The 22,051-nt window shown below is 48.9% G+C and overlaps 13 non-coding genes across 13 annotated transcripts; all 13 read left to right on the forward strand.

The window, feature by feature from the left end:
- The first annotated feature begins 107 nt into the window (after nt 1–107).
- LOC135227332 (small nucleolar RNA SNORD115) lies at nt 108–188 on the forward strand. The gene has a single exon (XR_010317498.1). It is a non-coding gene; the product is annotated as a small nucleolar RNA SNORD115 (small nucleolar RNA).
- Nucleotides 189–1,806: 1,618 nt separating this feature from the next.
- LOC135227539 (small nucleolar RNA SNORD115) lies at nt 1,807–1,884 on the forward strand. The gene has a single exon (XR_010317702.1). It is a non-coding gene; the product is annotated as a small nucleolar RNA SNORD115 (small nucleolar RNA).
- A 1,618-nt stretch (nt 1,885–3,502) lies between these two features.
- LOC135227333 (small nucleolar RNA SNORD115) lies at nt 3,503–3,583 on the forward strand. Its single transcript, XR_010317499.1, has one exon. It is a non-coding gene; the product is annotated as a small nucleolar RNA SNORD115 (small nucleolar RNA).
- A 1,840-nt stretch (nt 3,584–5,423) lies between these two features.
- Nucleotides 5,424–5,504, forward strand: LOC135227403 (small nucleolar RNA SNORD115). Its single transcript, XR_010317569.1, has one exon. It is a non-coding gene; the product is annotated as a small nucleolar RNA SNORD115 (small nucleolar RNA).
- A 1,618-nt stretch (nt 5,505–7,122) lies between these two features.
- On the forward strand, nt 7,123–7,200 carry LOC135227540 (small nucleolar RNA SNORD115). Its single transcript, XR_010317703.1, has one exon. It is a non-coding gene; the product is annotated as a small nucleolar RNA SNORD115 (small nucleolar RNA).
- A 1,618-nt stretch (nt 7,201–8,818) lies between these two features.
- Nucleotides 8,819–8,899, forward strand: LOC135227404 (small nucleolar RNA SNORD115). The gene has a single exon (XR_010317570.1). It is a non-coding gene; the product is annotated as a small nucleolar RNA SNORD115 (small nucleolar RNA).
- A 1,618-nt stretch (nt 8,900–10,517) lies between these two features.
- Nucleotides 10,518–10,595, forward strand: LOC135227541 (small nucleolar RNA SNORD115). Its single transcript, XR_010317704.1, has one exon. It is a non-coding gene; the product is annotated as a small nucleolar RNA SNORD115 (small nucleolar RNA).
- A 1,618-nt stretch (nt 10,596–12,213) lies between these two features.
- On the forward strand, nt 12,214–12,294 carry LOC135227334 (small nucleolar RNA SNORD115). Its single transcript, XR_010317500.1, has one exon. It is a non-coding gene; the product is annotated as a small nucleolar RNA SNORD115 (small nucleolar RNA).
- Nucleotides 12,295–13,912: 1,618 nt separating this feature from the next.
- Nucleotides 13,913–13,990, forward strand: LOC135227542 (small nucleolar RNA SNORD115). The gene has a single exon (XR_010317705.1). It is a non-coding gene; the product is annotated as a small nucleolar RNA SNORD115 (small nucleolar RNA).
- Nucleotides 13,991–15,608: 1,618 nt separating this feature from the next.
- Nucleotides 15,609–15,689, forward strand: LOC135227335 (small nucleolar RNA SNORD115). Its single transcript, XR_010317501.1, has one exon. It is a non-coding gene; the product is annotated as a small nucleolar RNA SNORD115 (small nucleolar RNA).
- Nucleotides 15,690–17,307: 1,618 nt separating this feature from the next.
- Nucleotides 17,308–17,385, forward strand: LOC135227543 (small nucleolar RNA SNORD115). The gene has a single exon (XR_010317706.1). It is a non-coding gene; the product is annotated as a small nucleolar RNA SNORD115 (small nucleolar RNA).
- A 1,618-nt stretch (nt 17,386–19,003) lies between these two features.
- LOC135227336 (small nucleolar RNA SNORD115) lies at nt 19,004–19,084 on the forward strand. Its single transcript, XR_010317502.1, has one exon. It is a non-coding gene; the product is annotated as a small nucleolar RNA SNORD115 (small nucleolar RNA).
- Nucleotides 19,085–20,702: 1,618 nt separating this feature from the next.
- LOC135227544 (small nucleolar RNA SNORD115) lies at nt 20,703–20,780 on the forward strand. The gene has a single exon (XR_010317707.1). It is a non-coding gene; the product is annotated as a small nucleolar RNA SNORD115 (small nucleolar RNA).
- The last annotated feature ends 1,271 nt before the right edge of the window (nt 20,781–22,051 follow it).

The following is a 22,051-nucleotide window of genomic DNA, read 5'->3' on the forward strand; positions in this document are numbered from 1 at the left end:
AGGATGTGGGAACCTTCTCATCCTGCGTGATTGCGGGCTGGATGGACGATATCGGTGGTGAGGAACTTGAAGACTCAGGTGATTTTTCCCGGGGATTGAGATGTCTCGGGTCAATGAAGACACCTCAACTTGTCTCGAAGAGAGATGATGACATAAAAATCATGCTCAATAGGATCCCGCTGAGGCCCAGAGAGAAACTCCTTTTCACTAACATGAATGATCTGCTTTAGAGTGGACCCCCGTTGTGATCCCTTTTTCCTCCACCAAGTGATCAAAAACTCCTCCCTGACCGATTTTGGCCATGCTGATTCCTTGGCTCTTTTCCTCTTTTTCTGTCATTTAGAGAGACCTGCTTTCAAGAGATTCACCACCGAAAGAACTCAAGGTGAGTGAATGACGACGGTTTTCCCTTGTCTCTGGTGATACTTAGACAAGTGAAAAGGGAGCCCAAGAGGCAGTCGGGTTTTGTGGAAAAGCTGAGACGTGTCCCCTGCTTTGAGCTTGACCTGACCGATTGACCAAGTGGCGGTGATATGCACGGGTGGATAGTTAGGAAGCACAGGAACCTAGAAGAATTTCCACTTGAGTAATTTTTGATAGTCCGGTTCCCAGTCGGGTATGTCTACGGAAGTTTGAGAATATTTTCAACTCTCAACTCTTTACGGGCTGGGAGTGTGTAGCAGCTCTACTGGAGAAACCAGAGAGACTTGCCAGAGTTGAAAGCCTGTGTCAGTTGCGACTGGACTCTTAGGATCTCTAGGGCATCTTTCCCAGACATCTCGGTATTGGATGAAGAATTGAGTAGCCTGATACCTCGCTGTAGCATTCAAGAAAAGGCAGCAGCACCAATATCTGAGTCAAAAAGCTAATGGCAGGTTCAATCCCATTCGGTAAGTGGGTCGCGAGCGTCATGACTCATTTCAGGTTCATGCCACAGGAGGTCATGATCCGCTGAGAGTCTAATCAGGAAATGCAGGCATAACTGCTGCCTTCCACATGTGGAAAGATCATTTTCTTGACAGATCTTTGGAATCTTGTAGAGATTCCATAGAACTCCTTTTCCGTGTGCCCCACGGGATCCTCTGATGCTTGATATCCAGGAGGAGATGTGATCCCTCTCTGGGGATTATTGGGGCCTGAGGTAGATTCGATTGTGTCTCTCCATGGCTCAGTGGTGAAATGAAAGCGTTGAAGGACTGTGGCAATTTTAACAAGTGTTGGCAGAATTCTTGGAAAGCTATTCTTTTCTAAATGTCCTCCAGCTGATTTGAAGATCCCCCGGTGCTGGGGACTCTTGCGTGCCATTTCCCGGGAGTCCGCACACATTGGACAGTGCCCGTGGACGCATACTTGGCAGCCTTCAACACATCAGTCAGGCTTAATCAATGGCAAAGGCTCCTTTTGCCTGGGTCCTCCTGAAAATTTGTGCTACATCCAGAGACCTCTCTGCCTTCTTCTGAATATTGCATGATTCTCTCCTTCTGTCATGGGTCAGCAGACTCCCCAGCGGGTTGCAAATGGCTGTCTTGATTTTGTCCATGTGTTCGCGAATGTCTGGCTGAAAGCATAGCCTTAGGGAAATGAGTTTCTCCTCTGGGATCTCTGTCTTACCCACTTCCCCTTTTCAAAGGGTTAGTGAGGTCGATGTGTCTTGTCCTGCTTTCACGGGGGTCAAGCCAACTGCCCGGGAAACTGGAAGATGATGTGTGAATGCTCTCATCCACTGTCCTTCCTGGGTGGAAGGAAGACATTTGTGGTAAGCATCTTCAGGTCTCAGGGGATTTTTCCTGGAGAGTGATATGGCTGGGGTCAATGATGACATAATCTGTCTGGAAGAGAGATGATGACCTAAAAATCATGCTCAGAGAGGTTATGCTGAGGCCCTGTGGGAAAGTCCTTTGGCCCAGCCTTCCAGATCTTCTTTAGAGCGGACTCCCATTTTGATTTCTTTCACCTGCACCAAGTAATCCAAAAGACCTGGGTGGCCGATTTTGGTCAGGCTGATTCCTTGGCTCCTTTCCTCTTTTTGTGTCCTTTAGCACAACCTGCCTCCGAGGAGTTCACCGTTGCGAGGACAAAAGGTGAGGGATTTCCCGTGATTTGCCCTGGCCCCATCTGACACTTAGGCAAGTGAGGATACACCTCAAAAGGCAGTAGGGTTTGCTGACAAAGCTGAGGCATGTCCCCTGGTGTTTGCTTGACCTTGCCTGGTTGACTAAGTGGCGGTGATGTGCGTGGGTGGATACTTAGGAATCAGAGAATCCTGAAACCTGTGTGCTGGAGTCATCTTCGATAGCCTGCGTCCAAGTCCGATACGGCCTACTGAAAGGGGAGAATCGGCCAACTAGAAAAATGTGTTTTCCTGAGACATTTATGAGATGTGAATGGCTCAGAGCTCTACAGGAGACTGGTCAACTTGCTGTATTTGAACGCGTGTGTCAGTTGCGGTTGGACTCGTAGGATTTGCAGGGCGCATTTCCCATGAATCTTGAAACTGGATGAGCGACTCAGTAGTCCGATAGCTGGCTCCAGCTTTCAAGTGAAGGTAGCTGCACAGATAAGTGCATAGAAAATCTAAAGTCAGGGTCGATGCCAGGTGTGAAGGGCACACGAGGGTCAGGAGCACTTTCAGGTTCATGCCACAGGAAGTCATGTTTCCCTGGAGCTCTGGACAGTGAAAGCAGGCGTAAGTGCTGCCTTGCACATGTGCAAAGATCACTGCTCCTACAGAGTTGGTTGGAATCCTGTAGAGGTTCCATAAGACTCCTGCTCTCTTTGTGCCAAGGAATCCTCTGATGGTTGATAAACAGGAGGAGATGTGTTCCCTGTGTTCCCATTCTTTGGGAATGAGGTGGCCTGGACTGTGTCTCTCCATGGCACAAGGGTGAAATCAAACTCTGGAAATGCCTAGTTGAATTTGGGGCCAAATTCTTGGTGAAAGCCCTCTTCCGAGTGTCCCACAGCTCATTTGAAGATCCCCAGTTTTGGGAACCCTTGGATGTCATTTCCTGGAAGTGCTCGTGCACGGAACAGTGCCTGTGGACACAGATTTGGCTTCCTCGTAGACATTAGCCGGGGCTGATCAAATGAATAGCCTGTTCTTGGCTGGGACTTCCTGAGTATTTTTCTCCATTCGGAGTCCTCTATGCCTTGTCTTGATCTGGCACGTGTCTGCCTTTCTGTCAAGAGTCAGCAGTCTCACTAATGGGCGAGAAGTGTGTGTCTCGATTTTGTCCATACTTGGGGCTATATGTGGAAAAAGCGTAGCTGTTAGGCAATGAATGTCTCTCGTCTGATGTCTGACTTACTTCTTTGCCCTTCTTAAAAGGATTGCAAGGTCGAAGCCTGTTTTCCTGCTTTCATGAGGGTCAAGCTACTCCCCGGGAAACCGGAAGAGGATGTGGGAACCTTCTCATCCTGCGTGATTGCGGGCTGGATGGACGATATCGGTGGTGAGGAACTTGAAGACTCAGGTGATTTTTCCCGGGGATTGAGATGTCTCGGGTCAATGAAGACACCTCAACTTGTCTCGAAGAGAGATGATGACATAAAAATCATGCTCAATAGGATCCCGCTGAGGCCCAGAGAGAAACTCCTTTTCACTAACATGAATGATCTGCTTTAGAGTGGACCCCCGTTGTGATCCCTTTTTCCTCCACCAAGTGATCAAAAACTCCTCCCTGACCGATTTTGGCCATGCTGATTCCTTGGCTCTTTTCCTCTTTTTCTGTCATTTAGAGAGACCTGCTTTCAAGAGATTCACCACCGAAAGAACTCAAGGTGAGTGAATGACGACGGTTTTCCCTTGTCTCTGGTGATACTTAGACAAGTGAAAAGGGAGCCCAAGAGGCAGTCGGGTTTTGTGGAAAAGCTGAGACGTGTCCCCTGCTTTGAGCTTGACCTGACCGATTGACCAAGTGGCGGTGATATGCACGGGTGGATAGTTAGGAAGCACAGGGACCTAGAAGAATTTCCACTTGAGTAATTTTTGATAGTCCGGTTCCCAGTCGGGTATGTCTACGGAAGTTTGAGAATATTTTCAACTCTCAACTCTTTACGGGCTGGGAGTGTGTAGCAGCTCTACTGGAGAAACCAGAGAGACTTGCCAGAGTTGAAAGCCTGTGTCAGTTGCGACTGGACTCTTAGGATCTCTAGGGCATCTTTCCCAGACATCTCGGTATTGGATGAAGAATTGAGTAGCCTGATACCTTGCTGTAGCATTCCAGAAAAGGCAGCAGCACCAATATCTGAGTCAAAAAGCTAATGGCAGGTTCAATCCCATTCGGTAAGTGGGTCGCGAGCGTCATGACTCATTTCAGGTTCATGCCACAGGAGGTCATGATCCGCTGAGAGTCTAATCAGGAAATGCAGGCATAACTGCTGCCTTCCACATGTGGAAAGATCATTTTCTTGACAGATCTTTGGAATCTTGTAGAGATTCCATAGAACTCCTTTTCCGTGTGCCCCACGGGATCCTCTGATGCTTGATATCCAGGAGGAGATGTGATCCCTCTCTGGGGATTATTGGGGCCTGAGGTAGATTCGATTGTGTCTCTCCATGGCTCAGTGGTGAAATGAAAGCGTTGAAGGACTGTGGCAATTTTAACAAGTGTTGGCAGAATTCTTGGAAAGCTATTCTTTTCCAAATGTCCTCCAGCTGATTTGAAGATCCCCCGGTGCTGGGGACTCTTGGGTGCCATTTCCCGGGAGTCCGCACACATTGGACAGTGCCCGTGGATGTGTTCCCTGTGTTCCCATTCTTTGGGAATGAGGTGGCCTGGACTGTGTCTCTCCATGGCACAAGGGTGAAATCAAACTCTGGAAATGCCTAGTTGAATTTGGGGCCAAATTCTTGGTGAAAGCCCTCTTCCGAGTGTCCCACAGCTCATTTGAAGATCCCCAGTTTTGGGAACCCTTGGATGTCATTTCCTGGAAGTGCTCGTGCACGGAACAGTGCCTGTGGACACAGATTCGGCTTCCTCGTAGACATTAGCCGGGGCTGATCAAATGAATAGCCCGTTCTTGGCTGGGACTTCCTGAGTATTTTTCTCCATTCGGAGTCCTCTATGCCTTGTCTTGATCTGGCACGTGTCTGCCTTTCTGTCAAGGGTCAGCAGTCTCACTAATGGGCGAGAAGTGTGTGTCTCGATTTTGTCCATACTTGGGGCTATATGTGGAAAAAGCGTAGCTGTTAGGCAATGAATGTCTCTCGTCTGATGTCTGACTTACTTCTTTGCCCTTCTTAAAAGGATTGCAAGGTCGAAGCCTGTTTTCCTGCTTTCATGAGGGTCAAGCTACTCCCCGGGAAACCGGAAGAGGATGTGGGAACCTTCTCATCCTGCGTGATTGCGGGCTGGATGGACGATATCGGTGGTGAGGAACTTGAAGACTCAGGTGATTTTTCCCGGGGATTGAGATGTCTCGGGTCAACGAAGACACCTCAACTTGTCTCGAAGAGAGATGATGACATAAAAATCATGCTCAATAGGATCCCGCTGAGGCCCAGAGAGAAACTCCTTTTCACTAACATGAATGATCTGCTTTAGAGTGGACCCCCGTTGTGATCCCTTTTTCCTCCACCAAGTGATCAAAAACTCCTCCCTGACCGATTTTGGCCATGCTGATTCCTTGGCTCTTTTCCTCTTTTTCTGTCATTTAGAGAGACCTGCTTTCAAGAGATTCACCACCGAAAGAACTCAAGGTGAGTGAATGACGACGGTTTTCCCTTGTCTCTGGTGATACTTAGACAAGTGAAAAGGGAGCCCAAGAGGCAGTCGGGTTTTGTGGAAAAGCTGAGACGTGTCCCCTGCTTTGAGCTTGACCTGACCGATTGACCAAGTGGCGGTGATATGCACGGGTGGATAGTTAGGAAGCACAGGGACCTAGAAGAATTTCCACTTGAGTAATTTTTGATAGTCCGGTTCCCAGTCGGGTATGTCTACGGAAGTTTGAGAATATTTTCAACTCTCAACTCTTTACGGGCTGGGAGTGTGTAGCAGCTCTACTGGAGAAACCAGAGAGACTTGCCAGAGTTGAAAGCCTGTGTCAGTTGCGACTGGACTCTTAGGATCTCTAGGGCATCTTTCCCAGACATCTCGGTATTGGATGAAGAATTGAGTAGCCTGATACCTCGCTGTAGCATTCAAGAAAAGGCAGCAGCACCAATATCTGAGTCAAAAAGCTAATGGCAGGTTCAATCCCATTCGGTAAGTGGGTCGCGAGCGTCATGACTCATTTCAGGTTCATGCCACAGGAGGTCATGATCCGCTGAGAGTCTAATCAGGAAATGCAGGCATAACTGCTGCCTTCCACATGTGGAAAGATCATTTTCTTGACAGATCTTTGGAATCTTGTAGAGATTCCATAGAACTCCTTTTCCGTGTGCCCCACGGGATCCTCTGATGCTTGATATCCAGGAGGAGATGTGATCCCTCTCTGGGGATTATTGGGGCCTGAGGTAGATTCGATTGTGTCTCTCCATGGCTCAGTGGTGAAATGAAAGCGTTGAAGGACTGTGGCAATTTTAACAAGTGTTGGCAGAATTCTTGGAAAGCTATTCTTTTCCAAATGTCCTCCAGCTGATTTGAAGATCCCCCGGTGCTGGGGACTCTTGCGTGCCATTTCCCGGGAGTCTGCACACATTGGACAGTGCCCGTGGACGCATATTTGGCAGCCTTCAACACATCAGTCAGGCTTAATCAATGGCAAAGGCTCCTTTTGCCTGGGTCCTCCTGAAAATTTGTGCTACATCCAGAGACCTCTCTGCCTTCTTCTGAATATTGCATGATTCTCTCCTTCTGTCATGGGTCAGCAGACTCCCCAGCGGGTTGCAAATGGCTGTCTTGATTTTGTCCATGTGTTCGCGAATGTCTGGCTGAAAGCATAGCCTTAGGGAAATGAGTTTCTCCTCTGGGATCTCTGTCTTACCCACTTCCCCTTTTCAAAGGGTTAGTGAGGTCGATGTGTCTTGTCCTGCTTTCACGGGGGTCAAGCCAACTGCCCGGGAAACTGGAAGATGATGTGTGAACGCTCTCATCCACTGTCCTTCCTGGGTGGAAGGAAGACATTTGTGGTAAGCATCTTCAGGTCTCAGGGGATTTTTCCTGGAGAGTGATATGGCTGGGGTCAATGATGACATAATCTGTCTGGAAGAGAGATGATGACCTAAAAATCATGCTCAGAGAGGTTATGCTGAGGCCCTGTGGGAAAGTCCTTTGGCCCAGCCTTCCAGATCTTCTTTAGAGCGGACTCCCATTTTGATTTCTTTCACCTGCACCAAGTAATCCAAAAGACCTGGGTGGCCGATTTTGGTCAGGCTGATTCCTTGGCTCCTTTCCTCTTTTTGTGTCCTTTAGCACAACCTGCCTCCGAGGAGTTCACCGTTGCGAGGACAAAAGGTGAGGGATTTCCCGTGATTTGCCCTGGCCCCATCTGACACTTAGGCAAGTGAGGATACACCTCAAAAGGCAGTAGGGTTTGCTGACAAAGCTGAGGCATGTCCCCTGGTGTTTGCTTGACCTTGCCTGGTTGACTAAGTGGCGGTGATGTGCGTGGGTGGATACTTAGGAATCAGAGAATCCTGAAACCTGTGTGCTGGAGTCATCTTCGATAGCCTGCGTCCAAGTCCGATACGGCCTACTGAAAGGGGAGAATCGGCCAACTAGAAAAACGTGTTTTCCTGAGACATTTATGAGATGTGAATGGCTCAGAGCTCTACAGGAGACTGGTCAACTTGCTGTATTTGAACGCGTGTGTCAGTTGCGGTTGGACTCGTAGGATTTGCAGGGCGCATTTCCCATGAATCTTGAAACTGGATGAGCGACTCAGTAGTCCGATAGCTGGCTCCAGCTTTCAAGTGAAGGTAGCTGCACAGATAAGTGCATAGAAAATCTAAAGTCAGGGTCGATGCCAGGTGTGAAGGGCACACGAGGGTCAGGAGCACTTTCAGGTTCATGCCACAGGAAGTCATGTTTCCCTGGAGCTCTGGACAGTGAAAGCAGGCGTAAGTGCTGCCTTGCACATGTGCAAAGATCACTGCTCCTACAGAGTTGGTTGGAATCCTGTAGAGGTTCCATAAGACTCCTGCTCTCTTTGTGCCAAGGAATCCTCTGATGGTTGATAAACAGGAGGAGATGTGTTCCCTGTGTTCCCATTCTTTGGGAATGAGGTGGCCTGGACTGTGTCTCTCCATGGCACAAGGGTGAAATCAAACTCTGGAAATGCCTAGTTGAATTTGGGGCCAAATTCTTGGTGAAAGCCCTCTTCCGAGTGTCCCACAGCTCATTTGAAGATCCCCAGTTTTGGGAACCCTTGGATGTCATTTCCTGGAAGTGCTCGTGCACGGAACAGTGCCTGTGGACACAGATTCGGCTTCCTCGTAGACATTAGCCGGGGCTGATCAAATGAATAGCCCGTTCTTGGCTGGGACTTCCTGAGTATTTTTCTCCATTCGGAGTCCTCTATGCCTTGTCTTGATCTGGCACGTGTCTGCCTTTCTGTCAAGGGTCAGCAGTCTCACTAATGGGCGAGAAGTGTGTGTCTCGATTTTGTCCATACTTGGGGCTATATGTGGAAAAAGCGTAGCTGTTAGGCAATGAATGTCTCTCGTCTGATGTCTGACTTACTTCTTTGCCCTTCTTAAAAGGATTGCAAGGTCGAAGCCTGTTTTCCTGCTTTCATGAGGGTCAAGCTACTCCCCGGGAAACCGGAAGAGGATGTGGGAACCTTCTCATCCTGCGTGATTGCGGGCTGGATGGACGATATCGGTGGTGAGGAACTTGAAGACTCAGGTGATTTTTCCCGGGGATTGAGATGTCTCGGGTCAACGAAGACACCTCAACTTGTCTCGAAGAGAGATGATGACATAAAAATCATGCTCAATAGGATCCCGCTGAGGCCCAGAGAGAAACTCCTTTTCACTAACATGAATGATCTGCTTTAGAGTGGACCCCCGTTGTGATCCCTTTTTCCTCCACCAAGTGATCAAAAACTCCTCCCTGACCGATTTTGGCCATGCTGATTCCTTGGCTCTTTTCCTCTTTTTCTGTCATTTAGAGAGACCTGCTTTCAAGAGATTCACCACCGAAAGAACTCAAGGTGAGTGAATGACGACGGTTTTCCCTTGTCTCTGGTGATACTTAGACAAGTGAAAAGGGAGCCCAAGAGGCAGTCGGGTTTTGTGGAAAAGCTGAGACGTGTCCCCTGCTTTGAGCTTGACCTGACCGATTGACCAAGTGGCGGTGATATGCACGGGTGGATAGTTAGGAAGCACAGGGACCTAGAAGAATTTCCACTTGAGTAATTTTTGATAGTCCGGTTCCCAGTCGGGTATGTCTACGGAAGTTTGAGAATATTTTCAACTCTCAACTCTTTACGGGCTGGGAGTGTGTAGCAGCTCTACTGGAGAAACCAGAGAGACTTGCCAGAGTTGAAAGCCTGTGTCAGTTGCGACTGGACTCTTAGGATCTCTAGGGCATCTTTCCCAGACATCTCGGTATTGGATGAAGAATTGAGTAGCCTGATACCTCGCTGTAGCATTCAAGAAAAGGCAGCAGCACCAATATCTGAGTCAAAAAGCTAATGGCAGGTTCAATCCCATTCGGTAAGTGGGTCGCGAGCGTCATGACTCATTTCAGGTTCATGCCACAGGAGGTCATGATCCGCTGAGAGTCTAATCAGGAAATGCAGGCATAACTGCTGCCTTCCACATGTGGAAAGATCATTTTCTTGACAGATCTTTGGAATCTTGTAGAGATTCCATAGAACTCCTTTTCCGTGTGCCCCACGGGATCCTCTGATGCTTGATATCCAGGAGGAGATGTGATCCCTCTCTGGGGATTATTGGGGCCTGAGGTAGATTCGATTGTGTCTCTCCATGGCTCAGTGGTGAAATGAAAGCGTTGAAGGACTGTGGCAATTTTAACAAGTGTTGGCAGAATTCTTGGAAAGCTATTCTTTTCCAAATGTCCTCCAGCTGATTTGAAGATCCCCCGGTGCTGGGGACTCTTGCGTGCCATTTCCCGGGAGTCTGCACACATTGGACAGTGCCCGTGGACGCATATTTGGCAGCCTTCAACACATCAGTCAGGCTTAATCAATGGCAAAGGCTCCTTTTGCCTGGGTCCTCCTGAAAATTTGTGCTACATCCAGAGACCTCTCTGCCTTCTTCTGAATATTGCATGATTCTCTCCTTCTGTCATGGGTCAGCAGACTCCCCAGCGGGTTGCAAATGGCTGTCTTGATTTTGTCCATGTGTTCGCGAATGTCTGGCTGAAAGCATAGCCTTAGGGAAATGAGTTTCTCCTCTGGGATCTCTGTCTTACCCACTTCCCCTTTTCAAAGGGTTAGTGAGGTCGATGTGTCTTGTCCTGCTTTCACGGGGGTCAAGCCAACTGCCCGGGAAACTGGAAGATGATGTGTGAACGCTCTCATCCACTGTCCTTCCTGGGTGGAAGGAAGACATTTGTGGTAAGCATCTTCAGGTCTCAGGGGATTTTTCCTGGAGAGTGATATGGCTGGGGTCAATGATGACATAATCTGTCTGGAAGAGAGATGATGACCTAAAAATCATGCTCAGAGAGGTTATGCTGAGGCCCTGTGGGAAAGTCCTTTGGCCCAGCCTTCCAGATCTTCTTTAGAGCGGACTCCCATTTTGATTTCTTTCACCTGCACCAAGTAATCCAAAAGACCTGGGTGGCCGATTTTGGTCAGGCTGATTCCTTGGCTCCTTTCCTCTTTTTGTGTCCTTTAGCACAACCTGCCTCCGAGGAGTTCACCGTTGCGAGGACAAAAGGTGAGGGATTTCCCGTGATTTGCCCTGGCCCCATCTGACACTTAGGCAAGTGAGGATACACCTCAAAAGGCAGTAGGGTTTGCTGACAAAGCTGAGGCATGTCCCCTGGTGTTTGCTTGACCTTGCCTGGTTGACTAAGTGGCGGTGATGTGCGTGGGTGGATACTTAGGAATCAGAGAATCCTGAAACCTGTGTGCTGGAGTCATCTTCGATAGCCTGCGTCCAAGTCCGATACGGCCTACTGAAAGGGGAGAATCGGCCAACTAGAAAAACGTGTTTTCCTGAGACATTTATGAGATGTGAATGGCTCAGAGCTCTACAGGAGACTGGTCAACTTGCTGTATTTGAACGCGTGTGTCAGTTGCGGTTGGACTCGTAGGATTTGCAGGGCGCATTTCCCATGAATCTTGAAACTGGATGAGCGACTCAGTAGTCCGATAGCTGGCTCCAGCTTTCAAGTGAAGGTAGCTGCACAGATAAGTGCATAGAAAATCTAAAGTCAGGGTCGATGCCAGGTGTGAAGGGCACACGAGGGTCAGGAGCACTTTCAGGTTCATGCCACAGGAAGTCATGTTTCCCTGGAGCTCTGGACAGTGAAAGCAGGCGTAAGTGCTGCCTTGCACATGTGCAAAGATCACTGCTCCTACAGAGTTGGTTGGAATCCTGTAGAGGTTCCATAAGACTCCTGCTCTCTTTGTGCCAAGGAATCCTCTGATGGTTGATAAACAGGAGGAGATGTGTTCCCTGTGTTCCCATTCTTTGGGAATGAGGTGGCCTGGACTGTGTCTCTCCATGGCACAAGGGTGAAATCAAACTCTGGAAATGCCTAGTTGAATTTGGGGCCAAATTCTTGGTGAAAGCCCTCTTCCGAGTGTCCCACAGCTCATTTGAAGATCCCCAGTTTTGGGAACCCTTGGATGTCATTTCCTGGAAGTGCTCGTGCACGGAACAGTGCCTGTGGACACAGATTTGGCTTCCTCGTAGACATTAGCCGGGGCTGATCAAATGAACAGCCTGTTCTTGGCTGGGACTTCCTGAGTATTTTTCTCCATTCGGAGTCCTCTATGCCTTGTCTTGATCTGGCACGCGTCTGCCTTTCTGTCAAGGGTCAGCAGTCTCACTAATGGGCGAGAAGTGTGTGTCTCGATTTTGTCCATACTTGGGGCTATATGTGGAAAAAGCGTAGCTGTTAGGCAATGAATGTCTCTCGTCTGATGTCTGACTTACTTCTTTGCCCTTCTTAAAAGGATTGCAAGGTCGAAGCCTGTTTTCCTGCTTTCATGAGGGTCAAGCTACTCCCCGGGAAACCGGAAGAGGATGTGGGAACCTTCTCATCCTGCGTGATTGCGGGCTGGATGGACGATATCGGTGGTGAGGAACTTGAAGACTCAGGTGATTTTTCCCGGGGATTGAGATGTCTCGGGTCAATGAAGACACCTCAACTTGTCTCGAAGAGAGATGATGACATAAAAATCATGCTCAATAGGATCCCGCTGAGGCCCAGAGAGAAACTCCTTTTCACTAACATGAATGATCTGCTTTAGAGTGGACCCCCGTTGTGATCCCTTTTTCCTCCACCAAGTGATCAAAAACTCCTCCCTGACCGATTTTGGCCATGCTGATTCCTTGGCTCTTTTCCTCTTTTTCTGTCATTTAGAGAGACCTGCTTTCAAGAGATTCACCACCGAAAGAACTCAAGGTGAGTGAATGACGACGGTTTTCCCTTGTCTCTGGTGATACTTAGACAAGTGAAAAGGGAGCCCAAGAGGCAGTCGGGTTTTGTGGAAAAGCTGAGACGTGTCCCCTGCTTTGAGCTTGACCTGACCGATTGACCAAGTGGCGGTGATATGCACGGGTGGATAGTTAGGAAGCACAGGGACCTAGAAGAATTTCCACTTGAGTAATTTTTGCTAGTCCGGTTCCCAGTCGGGTATGTCTACGGAAGTTTGAGAATATTTTCAACTCTCAACTCTTTACGGGCTGGGAGTGTGTAGCAGCTCTACTGGAGAAACCAGAGAGACTTGCCAGAGTTGAAAGCCTGTGTCAGTTGCGACTGGACTCTTAGGATCTCTAGGGCATCTTTCCCAGACATCTCGGTATTGGATGAAGAATTGAGTAGCCTGATACCTCGCTGTAGCATTCAGGAAAAGGCAGCAGCACCAATATCTGAGTCAAAAAGCTAATGGCAGGTTCAATCCCATTCGGTAAGTGGGTCGCGAGCGTCATGACTCATTTCAGGTTCATGCCACAGGACGTCATGATCCGCTGAGAGTCTAACCAGGAAATGCAGGCATAACTGCTGCCTTCCACATGTGGAAAGATCATTTTCTTGACAGATCTTTGGAATCTTGTAGAGATTCCATAGAACTCCTTTTCCGTGTGCCCCACGGGATCCTCTGATGCTTGATATCCAGGAGGAGATGTGATCCCTCTCTGGGGATTATTGGGGCCTGAGGTAGATTCGATTGTGTCTCTCCATGGCTCAGTGGTGAAATGAAAGCGTTGAAGGACTGTGGCAATTTTAACAAGCGTTGGCAGAATTCTTGGAAAGCTATTCTTTTCCAAATGTCCTCCAGCTGATTTGAAGATCCCCCGGTGCTGGGGACTCTTGCGTGCCATTTCCCGGGAGTCCGCACACATTGGACAGTGCCCGTGGACGCATACTTGGCAGCCTTCAACACATCAGTCAGGCTTAATCAATGGCAAAGGCTCCTTTTGCCTGGGTCCTCCTGAAAATTTGTGCTACATCCAGAGACCTCTCTGCCTTCTTCTGAATATTGCATGATTCTCTCCTTCTGTCATGGGTCAGCAGACTCCCCAGCGGGTTGCAAATGGCTGTCTTGATTTTGTCCATGTGTTTGCGAATGTCTGGCTGAAAGCATAGCCTTAGGGAAATGAGTTTCTCTTCTGGGATCTCTGTCTTACCCACTTCCCCTTTTCAAAGGGTTAGTGAGGTCGATGTGTCTTGTCCTGCTTTCACGGGGGTCAAGCCAACTGCCCGGGAAACTGGAAGATGATGTGGGAACGCTCTCATCCACTGTCCTTCCTGGGTGGAAGGAAGACATTTGTGGTAAGCATCTTCAGGTCTCAGGGGATTTTTCCTGGGGAGTGATATGGCTGGGGTCAATGATGACATAATCTGTCTGGAAGAGAGATGATGACCTAAAAATCATGCTCAGAGAGGTTATGCTGAGGCCCTGTGGGAAAGTCCTTTGGCCCAGCCTTCCAGATCTTCTTTAGAGCGGACTCCCATTTTGATTTCTTTCACCTGCACCAAGTAATCCAAAAGACCTGGGTGGCCGATTTTGGTCAGGCTGATTCCTTGGCTCCTTTCCTCTTTTTGTGTCCTTTAGCACAACCTGCCTCCGAGGAGTTCACCGTTGCGAGGACAAAAGGTGAGGGATTTCCCGTGATTTGCCCTGGCCCCATCTGACACTTAGGCAAGTGAGGATACACCTCAAAAGGCAGTAGGGTTTGCTGACAAAGCTGAGGCATGTCCCCTGGTGTTTGCTTGACCTTGCCTGGTTGACTAAGTGGCGGTGATGTGCGTGGGTGGATACTTAGGAATCAGAGAATCCTGAAACCTGTGTGCTGGAGTCATCTTCGATAGCCTGCGTCCAAGTCCGATACGGCCTACTGAAAGGGGAGAATCGGCCAACTAGAAAAACGTGTTTTCCTGAGACATTTATGAGATGTGAATGGCTCAGAGCTCTACAGGAGACTGGTCAACTTGCTGTATTTGAACGCGTGTGTCAGTTGCGGTTGGACTCGTAGGATTTGCAGGGCGCATTTCCCATGAATCTTGAAACTGGATGAGCGACTCAGTAGTCCGATAGCTGGCTCCAGCTTTCAAGTGAAGGTAGCTGCACAGATAAGTGCATAGAAAATCTAAAGTCAGGGTCGATGCCAGGTGTGAAGGGCACACGAGGGTCAGGAGCACTTTCAGGTTCATGCCACAGGAAGTCATGTTTCCCTGGAGCTCTGGACAGTGAAAGCAGGCGTAAGTGCTGCCTTGCACATGTGCAAAGATCACTGCTCCTACAGAGTTGGTTGGAATCCTGTAGAGGTTCCATAAGACTCCTGCTCTCTTTGTGCCAAGGAATCCTCTGATGGTTGATAAACAGGAGGAGATGTGTTCCCTGTGTTCCCATTCTTTGGGAATGAGGTGGCCTGGACTGTGTCTCTCCATGGCACAAGGGTGAAATCAAACTCTGGAAATGCCTAGTTGAATTTGGGGCCAAATTCTTGGTGAAAGCCCTCTTCCGAGTGTCCCACAGCTCATTTGAAGATCCCCAGTTTTGGGAACCCTTGGATGTCATTTCCTGGAAGTGCTCGTGCACGGAACAGTGCCTGTGGACACAGATTTGGCTTCCTCGTAGACATTAGCCGGGGCTGATCAAATGAATAGCCTGTTCTTGGCTGGGACTTCCTGAGTATTTTTCTCCATTCGGAGTCCTCTATGCCTTGTCTTGATCTGGCACGCGTCTGCCTTTCTGTCAAGGGTCAGCAGTCTCACTAATGGGCGAGAAGTGTGTGTCTCGATTTTGTCCATACTTGGGGCTATATGTGGAAAAAGCGTAGCTGTTAGGCAATGAATGTCTCTCGTCTGATGTCTGACTTACTTCTTTGCCCTTCTTAAAAGGATTGCAAGGTCGAAGCCTGTTTTCCTGCTTTCATGAGGGTCAAGCTACTCCCCGGGAAACCGGAAGAGGATGTGGGAACCTTCTCATCCTGCGTGATTGCGGGCTGGATGGACGATATCGGTGGTGAGGAACTTGAAGACTCAGGTGATTTTTCCCGGGGATTGAGATGTCTCGGGTCAATGAAGACACCTCAACTTGTCTCGAAGAGAGATGATGACATAAAAATCATGCTCAATAGGATCCCGCTGAGGCCCAGAGAGAAACTCCTTTTCACTAACATGAATGATCTGCTTTAGAGTGGACCCCCGTTGTGATCCCTTTTTCCTCCACCAAGTGATCAAAAACTCCTCCCTGACCGATTCTGGTCATGCTGATTCCTTGGCTCTTTTCCTCTTTTTCTGTCATTTAGAGAGACCTGCTTTCAAGAGATTCACCACCGAAAGAACTCAAGGTGAGTGAATGACGACGGTTTTCCCTTGTCTCTGGTGATACTTAGACAAGTGAAAAGGGAGCCCAAGAGGCAGTCGGGTTTTGTGGAAAAGCTGAGACGTGTCCCCTGCTTTGAGCTTGACCTGACCGATTGACCAAGTGGCGGTGATATGCACGGGTGGATAGTTAGGAAGCACAGGGACCTAGAAGAATTTCCACTTGAGTAATTTTTGCTAGTCCGGTTCCCAGTCGGGTATGTCTACGGAAGTTTGAGAATATTTTCAACTCTCAACTCTTTACGGGATGGGAGTGTGTAGCAGCTCTACTGGAGAAACCAGAGAGACTTGCCAGAGTTGAAAGCCTGTGTCAGTTGCGACTGGACTCTTAGGATCTCTAGGGCATCTTTCCCAGACATCTCGATATTGGATGAAGAATTGAGTAGCCTGATACCTCGCTGTAGCATTCAGGAAAAGGCAGCAGCACCAATATCTGAGTCAAAAAGCTAATGGCAGGTTCAATCCCATTCGGTAAGTGGGTCGCGAGCGTCATGACTCATTTCAGGTTCATGCCACAGGAGGTCATGATCCGCTGAGAGTCTAATCAGGAAATGCAGGCATAACTGCTGCCTTCCACATGTGGAAAGATCATTTTCTTGACAGATCTTTGGAATCTTGTAGAGATTCCATAGAACTCCTTTTCCGTGTGCCCCACGGGATCCTCTGATGCTTGATATCCAGGAGGAGATGTGATCCCTCTCTGGGGATTATTGGGGCCTGAGGTAGATTCGATTGTGTCTCTCCATGGCTCAGTGGTGAAATGAAAGCGTTGAAGGACTGTGGCAATTTTAACAAGTGTTGGCAGAATTCTTGGAAAGCTATTCTTTTCCAAATGTCCTCCAGCTGATTTGAAGATCCCCCGGTGCTGGGGACTCTTGCGTGCCATTTCCCGGGAGTCCGCACACATTGGACAGTGCCCGTGGACGCATACTTGGCAGCCTTCAACACATCAGTCAGGCTTAATCAATGGCAAAGGCTCCTTTTGCCTGGGTCCTCCTGTAAATTTGTGCTACATCCAGAGACCTCTCTGCCTTCTTCTGAATATTGCATGATTCTCTCCTTCTGTCATGGGTCAGCAGACTCCCCAGCGGGTTGCAAATGGCTGTCTTGATTTTGTCCATGTGTTCGCGAATGTCTGGCTGAAAGCATAGCCTTAGGGAAATGAGTTTCTCTTCTGGGATCTCTGTCTTACCCACTTCCCCTTTTCAAAGGGTTAGTGAGGTCGATGTGTCTTGTCCTGCTTTCACGGGGGTCAAGCCAACTGCCCGGGAAACTGGAAGATGATGTGGGAACGCTCTCATCCACTGTCCTTCCTGGGTGGAAGGAAGACATTTGTGGTAAGCATCTTCAGGTCTCAGGGGATTTTTCCTGGGGAGTGATATGGCTGGGGTCAATGATGACATAATCTGTCTGGAAGAGAGATGATGACCTAAAAATCATGCTCAGAGAGGTTATGCTGAGGCCCTGTGGGAAAGTCCTTTGGCCCAGCCTTCCAGATCTTCTTTAGAGCGGACTCCCATTTTGATTTCTTTCACCTGCACCAAGTAATCCAAAAGACCTGGGTGGCCGATTTTGGTCAGGCTGATTCCTTGGCTCCTTTCCTCTTTTTGTGTCCTTTAGCACAACCTGCCTCCGAGGAGTTCACCGTTGCGAGGACAAAAGGTGAGGGATTTCCCGTGATTTGCCCTGGCCCCATCTGACACTTAGGCAAGTGAGGATACACCTCAAAAGGCAGTAGGGTTTGCTGACAAAGCTGAGGCATGTCCCCTGGTGTTTGCTTGACCTTGCCTGGTTGACTAAGTGGCGGTGATGTGCGTGGGTGGATACTTAGGAATCAGAGAATCCTGAAACCTGTGTGCTGGAGTCATCTTCGATAGCCTGCGTCCAAGTCCGATACGGCCTACTGAAAGGGGAGAATCGGCCAACTAGAAAAACGTGTTTTCCTGAGACATTTATGAGATGTGAATGGCTCAGAGCTCTACAGGAGACTGGTCAACTTGCTGTATTTGAACGCGTGTGTCAGTTGCGGTTGGACTCGTAGGATTTGCAGGGCGCATTTCCCATGAATCTTGAAACTGGATGAGCGACTCAGTAGTCCGATAGCTGGCTCCAGCTTTCAAGTGAAGGTAGCTGCACAGATAAGTGCATAGAAAATCTAAAGTCAGGGTCGATGCCAGGTGTGAAGGGCACACGAGGGTCAGGAGCACTTTCAGGTTCATGCCACAGGAAGTCATGTTTCCCTGGAGCTCTGGACAGTGAAAGCAGGCGTAAGTGCTGCCTTGCACATGTGCAAAGATCACTGCTCCTACAGAGTTGGTTGGAATCCTGTAGAGGTTCCATAAGACTCCTGCTCTCTTTGTGCCAAGGAATCCTCTGATGGTTGATAAACAGGAGGAGATGTGTTCCCTGTGTTCCCATTCTTTGGGAATGAGGTGGCCTGGACTGTGTCTCTCCATGGCACAAGGGTGAAATCAAACTCTGGAAATGCCTAGTTGAATTTGGGGCCAAATTCTTGGTGAAAGCCCTCTTCCGAGTGTCCCACAGCTCATTTGAAGATCCCCAGTTTTGGGAACCCTTGGATGTCATTTCCTGGAAGTGCTCGTGCACGGAACAGTGCCTGTGGACACAGATTTGGCTTCCTCGTAGACATTAGCCGGGGCTGATCAAATGAATAGCCTGTTCTTGGCTGGGACTTCCTGAGTATTTTTCTCCATTCGGAGTCCTCTATGCCTTGTCTTGATCTGGCACGCGTCTGCCTTTCTGTCAAGGGTCAGCAGTCTCACTAATGGGCGAGAAGTGTGTGTCTCGATTTTGTCCATACTTGGGGCTATATGTGGAAAAAGCGTAGCTGTTAGGCAATGAATGTCTCTCGTCTGATGTCTGACTTACTTCTTTGCCCTTCTTAAAAGGATTGCAAGGTCGAAGCCTGTTTTCCTGCTTTCATGAGGGTCAAGCTACTCCCCGGGAAACCGGAAGAGGATGTGGGAACCTTCTCATCCTGCGTGATTGCGGGCTGGATGGACGATATCGGTGGTGAGGAACTTGAAGACTCAGGTGATTTTTCCCGGGGATTGAGATGTCTCGGGTCAATGAAGACACCTCAACTTGTCTCGAAGAGAGATGATGACATAAAAATCATGCTCAATAGGATCCCGCTGAGGCCCAGAGAGAAACTCCTTTTCACTAACATGAATGATCTGCTTTAGAGTGGACCCCCGTTGTGATCCCTTTTTCCTCCACCAAGTGATCAAAAACTCCTCCCTGACCGATTCTGGTCATGCTGATTCCTTGGCTCTTTTCCTCTTTTTCTGTCATTTAGAGAGACCTGCTTTCAAGAGATTCACCACCGAAAGAACTCAAGGTGAGTGAATGACGACGGTTTTCCCTTGTCTCTGGTGATACTTAGACAAGTGAAAAGGGAGCCCAAGAGGCAGTCGGGTTTTGTGGAAAAGCTGAGACGTGTCCCCTGCTTTGAGCTTGACCTGACCGATTGACCAAGTGGCGGTGATATGCACGGGTGGATAGTTAGGAAGCACAGGGACCTAGAAGAATTTCCACTTGAGTAATTTTTGCTAGTCCGGTTCCCAGTCGGGTATGTCTACGGAAGTTTGAGAATATTTTCAACTCTCAACTCTTTACGGGATGGGAGTGTGTAGCAGCTCTACTGGAGAAACCAGAGAGACTTGCCAGAGTTGAAAGCCTGTGTCAGTTGCGACTGGACTCTTAGGATCTCTAGGGCATCTTTCCCAGACATCTCGATATTGGATGAAGAATTGAGTAGCCTGATACCTCGCTGTAGCATTCAGGAAAAGGCAGCAGCACCAATATCTGAGTCAAAAAGCTAATGGCAGGTTCAATCCCATTCGGTAAGTGGGTCGCGAGCGTCATGACTCATTTCAGGTTCATGCCACAGGAGGTCATGATCCGCTGAGAGTCTAATCAGGAAATGCAGGCATAACTGCTGCCTTCCACATGTGGAAAGATCATTTTCTTGACAGATCTTTGGAATCTTGTAGAGATTCCATAGAACTCCTTTTCCGTGTGCCCCACGGGATCCTCTGATGCTTGATATCCAGGAGGAGATGTGATCCCTCTCTGGGGATTATTGGGGCCTGAGGTAGATTCGATTGTGTCTCTCCATGGCTCAGTGGTGAAATGAAAGCGTTGAAGGACTGTGGCAATTTTAACAAGTGTTGGCAGAATTCTTGGAAAGCTATTCTTTTCCAAATGTCCTCCAGCTGATTTGAAGATCCCCCGGTGCTGGGGACTCTTGCGTGCCATTTCCCGGGAGTCCGCACACATTGGACAGTGCCCGTGGACGCATACTTGGCAGCCTTCAACACATCAGTCAGGCTTAATCAATGGCAAAGGCTCCTTTTGCCTGGGTCCTCCTGTAAATTTGTGCTACATCCAGAGACCTCTCTGCCTTCTTCTGAATATTGCATGATTCTCTCCTTCTGTCATGGGTCAGCAGACTCCCCAGCGGGTTGCAAATGGCTGTCTTGATTTTGTCCATGTGTTCGCGAATGTCTGGCTGAAAGCATAGCCTTAGGGAAATGAGTTTCTCTTCTGGGATCTCTGTCTTACCCACTTCCCCTTTTCAAAGGGTTAGTGAGGTCGATGTGTCTTGTCCTGCTTTCACGGGGGTCAAGCCAACTGCCCGGGAAACTGGAAGATGATGTGGGAACGCTCTCATCCACTGTCCTTCCTGGGTGGAAGGAAGACATTTGTGGTAAGCATCTTCAGGTCTCAGGGGATTTTTCCTGGGGAGTGATATGGCTGGGGTCAATGATGACATAATCTGTCTGGAAGAGAGATGATGACCTAAAAATCATGCTCAGAGAGGTTATGCTGAGGCCCTGTGGGAAAGTCCTTTGGCCCAGCCTTCCAGATCTTCTTTAGAGCGGACTCCCATTTTGATTTCTTTCACCTGCACCAAGTAATCCAAAAGACCTGGGTGGCCGATTTTGGTCAGGCTGATTCCTTGGCTCCTTTCCTCTTTTTGTGTCCTTTAGCACAACCTGCCTCCGAGGAGTTCACCGTTGCGAGGACAAAAGGTGAGGGATTTCCCGTGATTTGCCCTGGCCCCATCTGACACTTAGGCAAGTGAGGATACACCTCAAAAGGCAGTAGGGTTTGCTGACAAAGCTGAGGCATGTCCCCTGGTGTTTGCTTGACCTTGCCTGGTTGACTAAGTGGCGGTGATGTGCGTGGGTGGATACTTAGGAATCAGAGAATCCTGAAACCTGTGTGCTGGAGTCATCTTCGATAGCCTGCGTCCAAGTCCGATACGGCCTACTGAAAGGGGAGAATCGGCCAACTAGAAAAACGTGTTTTCCTGAGACATTTATGAGATGTGAATGGCTCAGAGCTCTACAGGAGACTGGTCAACTTGCTGTATTTGAACGCGTGTGTCAGTTGCGGTTGGACTCGTAGGATTTGCAGGGCGCATTTCCCATGAATCTTGAAACTGGATGAGCGACTCAGTAGTCCGATAGCTGGCTCCAGCTTTCAAGTGAAGGTAGCTGCACAGATAAGTGCATAGAAAATCTAAAGTCAGGGTCGATGCCAGGTGTGAAGGGCACACGAGGGTCAGGAGCACTTTCAGGTTCATGCCACAGGAAGTCATGTTTCCCTGGAGCTCTGGACAGTGAAAGCAGGCGTAAGTGCTGCCTTGCACATGTGCAAAGATCACTGCTCCTACAGAGTTGGTTGGAATCCTGTAGAGGTTCCATAAGACTCCTGCTCTCTTTGTGCCAAGGAATCCTCTGATGGTTGATAAACAGGAGGAGATGTGTTCCCTGTGTTCCCATTCTTTGGGAATGAGGTGGCCTGGACTGTGTCTCTCCATGGCACAAGGGTGAAATCAAACTCTGGAAATGCCTAGTTGAATTTGGGGCCAAATTCTTGGTGAAAGCCCTCTTCCGAGTGTCCCACAGCTCATTTGAAGATCCCCAGTTTTGGGAACCCTTGGATGTCATTTCCTGGAAGTGCTCGTGCACGGAACAGTGCCTGTGGACACAGATTTGGCTTCCTCGTAGACATTAGCCGGGGCTGATCAAATGAATAGCCTGTTCTTGGCTGGGACTTCCTGAGTATTTTTCTCCATTCGGAGTCCTCTATGCCTTGTC

This window comes from Loxodonta africana, chromosome 13 (assembly GCF_030014295.1).
Source record: "Loxodonta africana isolate mLoxAfr1 chromosome 13, mLoxAfr1.hap2, whole genome shotgun sequence".
NCBI lineage: Eukaryota > Metazoa > Chordata > Mammalia > Proboscidea > Elephantidae > Loxodonta > Loxodonta africana.